At 37.5% G+C, this 11423-nt stretch overlaps 1 long non-coding RNA gene across 1 annotated transcript; it reads right to left on the bottom strand.

The window, feature by feature from the left end:
* Positions 1-7584: 7584 nt before the first annotated feature.
* LOC120793738 lies at positions 7585-8134 on the bottom strand. The gene is made up of 3 exons (XR_005708033.1): positions 8024-8134; positions 7785-7936; positions 7585-7668 (listed from the first exon to the last, which is right to left on the bottom strand). It is a non-coding gene; the product is annotated as an uncharacterized LOC120793738 (long non-coding RNA).
* Between the last annotated feature and the right edge of the window lie 3289 nt (positions 8135-11423).

Genomic DNA, 11423 nt, shown 5'->3' with positions numbered 1-11423 from the left:
AACAACAGCCAACCAAACATGTAGAACATTTTTCATTATTGCTAATGCTCAGATCCCTTTACTACATGGTAAAAGAAAAAGGGTTTCATTTGCAGGGAAGAGAGAGATTTATGCTGATTGCTTGGACTGTAAACTTTTAGCTCAATGTTTGCAGTCTCATGATTGTAGCATCTGTTGCAGCAGGTCTGAAACACAGGTGACACAAACAAAAAAGGTGTATATTTTCATCTGATAAAATTCCAAATCACGAAAGCATATTTCTGTCAGCTCTGCCTGTAAGTTGTGTGGATCTCAAACAAAGACTGACTAATAAATGTCAGTTAGAGTTTTTGGACATATTTATACAACAAACTGATGATTGTTGTTGCTTGTTGTCTTCTCATAGCATTGCGAACACTGTGATGACGGTAACAAGAGGGGAGGGTATTCACCAAATATGAGGGGTCAGCGAAGGAACAAAGCAGTGGAAAGTAGTAATTAAATGGCTTCCCAACCTTGTAATACTGGTAGAGAGGACTTACATAACTAAGGCAAAACAATGGAGGCAAATGATTAAAAAGCCGGGCCCACACACATACCAAATCTTCACATGAAGGATTTAAAACTCCCTCTAACCTCCACACATCAAATACCAATGCATATAAGATTGACATTGTAGGAGGAAGCTCTTGATGACTTAATTGTCTCTTCTTTCGGCCATGCAAAACATCAGATCAAGATAGATAAGCAGATGTGTACACATCTGTTTATCTAATAGTCTGGAATCTGTTTATCTGATAAACTGGAAATTAATGGAGAACAAATATGTCAGGAGGTAGAACATGTGGTAACTTTCAGTCAGCTGAGGACAACTGCTCCTCTATGCAGGCAATAATATAATTTCTACCTATAATTCTCTGTCGTTGTTAGTGAAGAGGAATTACTATCTCAAAAGTTGATCAAAGTCCAACCACCAACAAAGCCTCATTTGTCAAAACCTGTTTTTTATTCAACTGTTTCTTCATTGCAACATATAGAATGCTTCAGTCAATATATTTCACATTTATGCCCTGGAACATAAAATATTAAAAATAATGCTGGTACTTTAGAGACTAAAGATAATATGTGATCCATTATGAACCATAAATGTAAATTAATTTCCTCTGAAATATACAGCTGCAAGCAGCAATACTGGCTGCCAAGCAAAGTATAGCAGTGTTTCAAAATTGCAGGTATAAGGGGGACTTTTCTTTCATAATCTTCTGACAAGTTTAAGGATAACGGACGTGGTGCATTTATACATTATCTGATTTAATAATTTCATCTGATTTCACATTTTTATGTTGTGAGAAAGTAGCTGGGTTTTCTTTCAAATGTAAAGCAAATTTGAACCAAATTTCGAGAAAATTGGCAGAAGAAAATGTAAATTAATGCCTGTTACCATCCACTACCATTATGCAAACAATACAGTTGGTGGTGCTAACAAACCAGTGAGGTGCTTTTAAACCACTGAGAAGTGGAAGGAGAAGAGGGGCGCAACAAGATAGCATAGTTAGCACAGAGGCAGTCATACCCCAAAAAGTGAAAAACAATGCAGAAATGATGAAAATATGGCATTTACACTATGTTTGTTTCATGTATTCATTGAGCAAAGTTACAGCCTCCTCATCGGTCCACACAGATCTAACGTTTTCATTTTCTGCTATTTTTTGTCTGGTCAGTGGAGCAGAAGTTTCAGTGGATGTTGAAGTCACATGTTTCATGTATGTCAGGATTTATTCACTAAGTGTGTTTTCATAGCACTTACTTGTGTTTTGCTCTTATTAATACAGCAGCTTTTCCACCTCAGCCAAGCATAAAAACTGTTTTACGATATTTCAAGATTTTGTGTTGAATTTTCAGCTTTTCCACTCAGGTTTTCTATCCAAAAATTGAAAATGAGTGAATGCATAAAAATGGGCGGATGGAAACCCACCTACTCTGTGAAAATCAGTGGGATCTTAGATGGTTAAATAACAACATCATCAACAGCAATAGTCCTGAGTTATGACACTACACAGAGCCCTTATATGACATGGTGAGTCAAAGCATTGATGAAAGATTAATAAGTTAATAATACTGACAAATTACATCACCAGAGACTGAACTAACGTTGAGTTATCAGGAGCAAAGTCTGAAAACAACTTCTAAGGGGAAAAGATAAAGACTAAATGCTTACAGTATATGACACTAATGGAAATAATTAGCATAGCCATAAGAAGTAAAAAAAACCAAAAAAACCCCCAAAAAAAACAAAAACGTAAATGCAGTCTTGCAGTAACAACTTTCAATGTGGTATTAGTGCATGGGAAAATAGATGGTACCTGTTGAGCTGGTTGTAACAGATGACAGCAGAGCCAAACCTGTGTTCTGTCTGGAGCCTCCCAAAGCCCTTATGTGTCCATCTGGGATCCACCTGTTTGGCTGATGGTAGTGGAGTGCTTTTGACAGCAGAGAATGGGCTGCAGTCAGACAGAGACAGTCCTACAGATCCCTTTTTCAGCTGTATAGAGGGAACTGCATTCAGGAAGACAAGGTCTTATCGGTCAGGACTTGTTCATCTTTTAGTGGTCAGTAGTCAGTAGTAGTTAATATCGGCCACTGCAATGTTGTTTGGTAAGAAGTACTTTGGATATACCACACAACGGCTACACTGGCCATATGGCTGAGAGTCTTTGAGACGGTTGCTAGGCAATGGCAGAAGGGCATGCTCACTGTGGTAATAAAGCTGTGTGGTTCAACAGGAGGGATAGAAGTGGAGTTCTTTACGTGTCTCAGTCAGAATTTCCATTAAAGATTTTGTCTGTATCTGTTTTGACCAGGTCTGAATACGCTGGCCAGGTGTTTCCAGGGGTCAACACAGCACCTAGCTGGCGTACATTCGCAGCGGGCAGAAGCAGCAGAAGTACTCGGTAGCAGCAGGTAAGAATAGTAGTTTATTTTTACATTTATAGTTTTCATCAAAGAGAGAATAACAACCATGGATGGGTGTTTCATGCTTGGTAGCACAATGAAAAGGTTTCATTATATGATATCCTTCATGACTCTAAGCATATTTTGCACCTCCAAGTGGGATAAATGAAGTAACATGATGTGGCAAGTGACTGTAACTCCCATAATAAAACTTCTTTTCAGTTTAAAACATTACGAAAATATTCGTCCAAAACATACTGTGAAGCTCATATCACAGATTTCTGAACTGTGAAATGCTTCTGGAGTGAGTGTGCATAATTGTCGTGTAGATAAAGAGTGTTTTTTCTTCAAGTAAATACTAAAAATAGTGCCTTATTGGTGTCTCTGTTTCATTACATCTCCAGCTCTTCTCTGTCATATTCATTTTCTGCCTCTGTTGGAGGTCATGAAGATAAATTCAAGATAAAATAGGACCCAAGCGTCATGCTGCATGTAGGTTTACATACTGTCATCAAAAGAGTACAGTGATATGATAATAAAAATATGCACACCAGCTCATAAATTTCAATCAGTACATGCCATCACTCCGTAGGATATGGTTCAAAGTATACTGTTATACAGCAGATTCGTAATGGCTTTTTGTAATGACCATAAGGCTCATTGAATGCTGTAGGACAGCGGTGGGCAAGCTTTTCTTTACAGTATGTGTCATTTTACAAAGATCAAGACGACTGGTGGGGCAGTGGCATTTGCTAATGCAGATGTAATTAATAATCAGTTTATGTATTGATATTTACACTATCACTGAAAGTTGACCTTGTTTATAATAATAACAGACTTGTAGGCCTATTATTTGCTCAGTTGCTTTATGTATTTTCTGTCTTTGAATTGTTTTCCTCATTTAGCATTATAGTTGAAAATATCATAACCTCCCTCTGTAGTTGGATTTTTGGAGGTTTGAAATGTGCTACTTTGTTTTGCATATTTTGACACTGCCCTCTTGATGGTCTCAGCTTTGTGAGACTCATCTTTGAAGTTTTTCTCATGCTTATTTTCTATGATGTTCAACTGGGTTGAAAAGATTGCTGGATTTACTCGCCATTTGGTTGTTATGGCATCTTCGCTATTATAGCTCAAGTACCACTCAGACTGAACTGAGCTCTGCTTTTTCTTATTGCAGATTTTACTTATCCTAATTTACCAACTTCTAAATGTCAACACACTAATGTAATATTTAACAAAGTAGTGACATAATATTGTATTATAAAATTTGCTTTCTCACATGAGAAAATGAAAATAACTCATGTGCCACAGTGTTTGCCCACTGACACATGGCACATGTGTCATAGGTTGCTGACCCCTGCTGTAGGATACTGCCAATGCCAGTAAAAGGACAGAATGAAGCTGGTTTACGAACACAATGTTAAATGCAGTGAACGTAATGAGCAGGGGTTTAAGCTCATGATTTGGTTTAGTCAGCTCACTCACAATACTTTTAAGTTCAAGTGAAAATAAATAGAGATCAGATAAAATTCCTATTAATAACAGATAATGTGAGCGAATACATTTATATACAATTTAAAGAGGACATGAGGTGGCAAGGTAGATTGAAAGGTGACAGAGAGTCATGATGAAGCTCTTTCATTCATTTGTTTAGATGCTTTGTCACACACTGTGCAGATTTGTATTACAGTTGCATCACAAAGTCAATATCTTCTGTCCTTCAGTGTGCACATAAATCTTCTGTGTCATTAATGTTTATCAATTAATCAATCAGACAATTAGCCTCCATGGATCATATCTTTCTAAATCAATCCCGGGATGCACACACTCTTTAACATTACCTCTAAAATTTACCTTACTTCAACTTCTTTGGTTTAAGTAATGTCATTTGAATGTCGTATGCAAATATACCTGACACAAACCCTGGCAATGTCCTTGGCTTGTAGCATGAAAAGAAAAACACAAAAACATAACGCAGAGAAACATGATAGACATTATATTCAGGATAATGTAAATTTTACATTTTTACAATTTTTATTCCATCAGTACATATAACAGCATTGTGACGCCATACTGTTTTTGTTTTTTGGTGTTGAGCACTAATCATGTTCCTCTTTGCACTATTTTCCTTCAGTGTTAATGTCAAGGAAACTCAACACTTCCTGCATGATATGACCAGTAAAAGCCTCCCAGTTGCCCAAAAGACATTATCCCTCCCTTCTGGTTGGCTTTTAATGTGAAACATCTGCAGAAAGTGTTGAGTTTCAGTGACACTCACTTAACATTGATCGAAAAACAGTAAAGTTAATGAAGAATGAATTAGTCACCGAGGAAATCATTCCTGTTTAAAATAGAAACTCAGAGCAGCAGATTTTTTGAATATGTTAACTTGGTAACAGGGAATGTAGTTGCCAAAACTTACCTCAACTGTGTACCCTAGCTCACATGATGTTTCCTTGGATTTCAACACCTCTTTGGTCAGAAATAATTTAGAGTAATGAAATTGAACAACATTGCATTAGATTAATACTGTTATATTATATACCCAGACTAAAATTTTTGGTTCAATTATTCACCCATGAGCTGTGTGCAGTAAATCATATGTCAAATGTCACAGCTCAGGCAACAAAGGAGAACATGATGAGCATTTCCCACTTTATTTAATAAATTACAACCCATTCTGTGACTCACCTTAGCTTCCTACTGCTTGTAATTATTATTTGTCCTTTCCATTGCTCATAAAATAACTAAAAACAGGTGTGTAATTTGCAGTAACCTGGTTGCAGCTTATTATGAATTAGTCCAATATGCCTGCTAAGCTCAGTCCTGCACTGAATTAAGATGAAAGCCTTGGACCACTGGCATGGAATAGTAATGTTTTACCTCCATAAGTAAACATAAAATGAGGCTACCACAAGGCTTATAGAGTGTTGCAGCTGTGTCCTATAATGCCATGTTCAATAAAGTGCTTCGAGATTCTCAGGACCCCCTGACCAAATGACAGAGTGACTTATACCGGCTGCTGGTCTCAGCTAAAAACTCTCTTTCGTTCCCTCTCTACGCTTTTCTCTGCAGTCAAATCTCCCCCTCCAGCTTACCCCTTCTGGGCAATGTTGTCTCAAGTTTCTGTTCCACTTCATCTCTCTTCATAGCATTTGCCTCTACCAGTAATAATTGCCCTAGACAAAATCCTTTTAAATGCATAGATCTGTGAAAAGTGTAGAGATAAAGACTACTGGTGTTGGCACAGTCAAACCCTGCATTCATGATGCCTGGAAAAGCCCTTTTACAGCATTCCTGCAACAGCTATGATAACATACTGTGTCATGTTCAAGCCCATCATTGTGGATTTCATTTAAAATCTTGCAGTTGCACATAGAAATAATAAAATAAACATGTACTGTAAGTTTGCCTTCTAAATGACTAAACTAAGTAAAAAACATTGTGCATCAGATCACACAAAATAAATGATGGAAGTTAGACAAAAATATAACTGACATTCCTTTTTACATTAGTGCCCTGTATCCATTATAGGAACATAAGGTGACTAGTGTAAGCAAAGATTTAAACAAAAAAGTATGGTGAGCATTGACCTGATGCACCACGTACATATGTAACTGCTAAAACACTGGCCTTAATTAGAGATTTAAAGTGGAATGTAGATAAATTACTTTATAAAACATTTCCTTATCTGCACTCAAAGAAAATCTGTTGACCCAGAAAGGCTACCATACACTGATTAGGTGCGTAGGTGTGTATATTGTACGTAAACATATTGCATGTACGTTTGAAGGTCTTTGAGCATGTGTGCCTCACTGTGTGCAAGTTACAAGCCTACGGTTTCTTGTGTGCTTTCATGCAGTCACTCCATAGGGATAAATACAGGGATATTTAGTCATATCAGACAGCTGAAGAAACTTGCTGCTAGACCGCTACTTGGATATACTTTGTAAAATATTTTGTCTAAAGTATTTTCCATTACGTTTTTGCTATTTTGATATTTTAAAAGTTATGTCCCTGAAAGAGCTATTATTCCCTGGTATTGTGGATCCTCTCTTTTCACTTGTCTACAATTTATAATTTTATATATAATTATGAAGTGTAATATCTAGTTCAATTTAAATTCAAATGCAAAATAAAAACTAAAAGATGAGAACCCATTTTATTTATGTATTGCAAAATGGGTGTAATACCTAAAGAGGCGCCTCGACAATGATAGTGGTAAGGTGCTGGTGGCCTGGTAACTGTGAGCAAACACAAACAGACTGATTTAATATTTTCTTCTCTAATCAAACTGTATCAAGCTCAATCACAGCCCAAGGTTTCAGCTCATGCCATTCATTGAGGGCAAACAGAGGTGAAGGGCCTTACTATGAGTGTGCTTTGAATGTCAGCCAATGAATGTATGCATTTTATGGTTTCTGTGATGGATGCGAGTCTGCAGACTGATGCCTACACATAATTGTCATAGTTCTCCCTACTTTTTGTTGAAAAGAAGACTCAGGTCCCGGTGTGCAGCGTAACATCTGGACTTTATCAGTAATGTAATGTTCAATACAAAAAAATGCAAAAACAGCAAAAAAACATAGGGATACAACAATTCAAAGATACCCGTAGTGATCAGTTGTAGTTAGAAGCTGTATGTTCGATGCCTCACAATGATATGCAGACAGTGCAATGGCTTTGGCTTTGTTTTAAAATTTCTCTCTGTAGATCAAATTGTATTTCTGCTTTCTGCAATTAATTGCAATTTATGTTATTTCTCATTTATCTTTCAAAATGTACAGCATTATACAGCTACAGACATCACTATAATACACAATCTGGTTTCCTGTAAGCTTCATATTTACCATCTGCTGTGATTTTCACCAAGAGAGTCTGCATGTCTGGAGAAGAGGGGTTCTGCCAGGAAGCGTCTCATGTCTTTCATGGCATCTGCTGCAGGATTTCTGACCCTTCCTGCACTGGTCCTCTGCTCAACATCCACTAGAATAGGACTCTTCTTCTAGCAAAGATGGGAGAGGAACAGCATTTTTACAGCTTCTTCTTGGCTGCCATGTACTGTGGCTGCTTCAGTGATTGCAAGTACCCTATTAGGCCACATGGCAAAAATCCAAAAAAACAGGAAACAAAGCTAAATCATAACCCATAGAAACCAATACTGGGAAAGAATGCTGGCAAGCGATGAACACACTAGGATAAACACAGACAATATGGCAGGAGAACAGGGATACCTGGGGAGTATATATGGTATATATCAGTATGTGGCTGATAGCAAAACCAGGGGCAGGTGAGGATAATCAGGGTAGCGGGAGACACATGGGTGCAGGACCTGAAGTGAGAAGACATGTGAGTAGGTCAAAGTAAAACAAGAAACACAACAGGCAATGATTAACAGGAGGTTATATCTTTGTTGCTTGCTAAGACGGGGTGCCTGAGGATGATTGTTTGATTTAGCTTGGTGGATTGAGCAGCATGCTATTGGTGATATCTATGGTGATATGATGTAGATAAAGGGGGGTCAAGCCACAAAATATCTGCTCTGAGCCTGGGTGAGAGTAGAATTTGAAGCCAGCTTGGTGTTGTTTCCTGCCAAAGGGCCCAGTAGATTTAGGAAGGTCAAGACATCATTTTACATGATTAGTTGGCTACAACTGTTGGTACGTTTCACTGTGTACTGAACAAACTAACAATAATGACATATATTTATGATAAATGAGTTGAGGAAAAGAAGCAAGCAGACACTTGAAAAAGTTGATTGTATTTTTTTGTCAAACAGTATTGGAATAATATTTGTGTAGGCACATGTTACAGTTTTTTTGTGTTAGCAACCTGATATTCAGCCTAGTAGAGGAGGAAGAAAAATCCAAACTGAGGAAAGCTACCCTATTACTCTCAACGGGTCATCCAGAGGGTCCAAGAGAAGAGAAGAAGTCCCACACATTTATGTCAGAACTGCTTTGACCCATAAGATAGTTGTTAAATCAAGCTTGCAGAGACATCAATATATGTATCAATATGTCCATTTTAATTTCATAATGCCCTTAATCAGAAGTCTAAAAGAAGTGTCCCGAATCTCAAAGCCCCCATGATATTCAAATATACATATACAATTCAAATATTAAGACAGCTAAATATTTAAAACCCTGAACCTATATGACGACTGAACCTAAACTACCCTGTGAAATCCACTCGTCATATTTACAAGTCACAAGCTGGAGGTATACTGCAGGATTTTCTATGGTTGCAAGGTGTTTTGTATGAATAGATGCTTAGTTTATGCTCCTAATCACCTGAAGTGTCTTGTTTAGATTACATTTACAATCTCACAGAAACAGACTGAAGGAAAAGCTTAACCCATCCATCTTATTACAAATCTATAGCTTTCAACATTAATAGGCTTAACTCAGCATAATCCAGATTTTTCATCTCTGCTTACTAAAAAATGCAAATCCTGTTTTTGACTGAAGAAACAACCAGGGTAAAGTGAGGATCTTGTAAACATGAAATAAATTTTTAATTTCTAAAGGTACAGGATGAACTGACAACCGCTTGCTACGATTTGCTGAAGAGCACATACTTTACTGTGCTGTCGTTTCGGTTGTCACCAGTTGGCTTCATCACAGCACAGACCCAGTCAGAGTATCCTGGATAAAAATAATTGATGAGCCTCCACAGGCTCAAATATCATGCAATTTGTGACACTCTCCATTGATTTCAGGGAGAATATAAGGAGAAATCTTTCACTGCTTTTTCAGTCACAGACTTTGTCCCGGCATTTTCCCTTGAGGTCATTGTGGTCTAGCTGTCGGCTCGCCGATAAAGAGTTGTGTAAGAAATAAATTAATAAAAGAATGAAAATGATCTAGCCTGAGCCAGGGGCTCTCCAGGACTTTAATTTACATGAGTACTGTATTTTGTTTGTCCCCCTTAGTGTGATGGATGGTTCCCCAGACCCTGATGAAATGGAATGCATCAGTTAATTAGTTTTCCCTGGGACAATGCCATGGACTCTACTGTAAGCTATCAGTACAAGATTCCATCTTTTACACATAAGGACCAGATTTTTCCCCCCATGAGGGAGCATCCATATCAAACAATACTTCATGGAAAGTCTTTCTACTACATATCACATTAACATATCCTGTCTAGTATTCCATTTTATTAGCCCAACTGCAGCCAGCAACTGAGCATCTGGCCTGTGTCATTATTGCCAACTCAATGTTGCTGGCAGAATCCCAGGCTATTTGTTTTTTTGGTTAACAACAGACGATCTATTATACAAACCTGTACAGAAATTTTTTTTTCCATATACAGTAAAATACTGTCACCCACCTGTTTGTTTGCTTGGCCTGTAAACGAATATGGTGAAATACAGCAAACGAGTAAAACTGAAAGGAAATAATTACTATTGGCAGACAGTTTTGGCAAAGATTGCTCGAGATCTTTTGTTTCAGTGTTTAGAAGACAGTGTTGGAAGGGCATTTCCTGTAATAATGCAGCAGTGTCAAACCTGATAAAACAGGTCTACAACCTTACCCAGATGGTATTATCTGTGGATAGTAGTCTTGTGCAAAACTGCTATTTCAGTGTGAAACTTTCTCCTAATAGTTTACTATTATGGCAAATATAATTAACCTGGATGTAATAGCAGCTTTTCTGCAACCGTTAGAAACCCCTGTTATATTAGGTAGTGCAAAAGCATGAATGGAGTGTGCAGAGCAAAGGCCTCACACTGTTGTTCAGTATTTCAGTTCAGTATTTATTTTAAATATCAACAATATCATCAAAAAGTGACATGGTCAAACTTCAGTAACCAGCTTGCATTGCTGCAGTGGCGGCTGGCCAATAATTGCTGCTTAGCTCATGAAAGTTAGTAGTCAGTTAAAGATCAGCTGATCTGAGTGATCCTAATGAGGTCATTTCCCTGCCTGAACCCAAGCAATGTTTTTTATTAGTGTTTGGAGTTTGTGATAGGCAGCATATCTTCCTGGGAGTGAGACAAAGGCCAAAAAACTTTTTTGCACATCCATGATATTGAATATATCAATCTCAGTGTATTGGATCAGTAGAGTACTGGCAGAGAGGCACAGAACAGGTAGTATACCACGAATGACACTCCTTGTCTGTGTGTGTTCTGATTTTTGTTGTGTTAATCGAATGATATAGTATGCTATTACACATATTGTACAGTCTGTCTCTGTGGGTTGTCTTATGGAAATGTAAAGCTTCTTTTGTGAACAAAACCTGCTGCAGCTAACAAGGATCTCTTGCCAAATTCTTCTTTATCTTACTGAGAAAAAATCTGTGGGTTTTTCTGCATTTCAAGAAATCTGCCTTTTCTTTTTTTAAATCTAAGCCTTAGTTTTGGCAAAAATCATTGCTTACATACTGCATTTCCAAGAAGTAATAATTAGTAAAAAAATTGGGAAAATATTCATCCCTACACCACACAGTGTCCACGACCACAATTTGAAACTAGTGGCCAG

This window comes from Xiphias gladius, chromosome 8 (assembly GCF_016859285.1).
Source record: "Xiphias gladius isolate SHS-SW01 ecotype Sanya breed wild chromosome 8, ASM1685928v1, whole genome shotgun sequence".
Lineage (NCBI taxonomy): Eukaryota > Metazoa > Chordata > Actinopteri > Istiophoriformes > Xiphiidae > Xiphias > Xiphias gladius.
The sequence above is the reverse complement of the archived record's forward strand: the minus strand, read 5'-3'. Positions and strand labels throughout refer to the sequence as shown.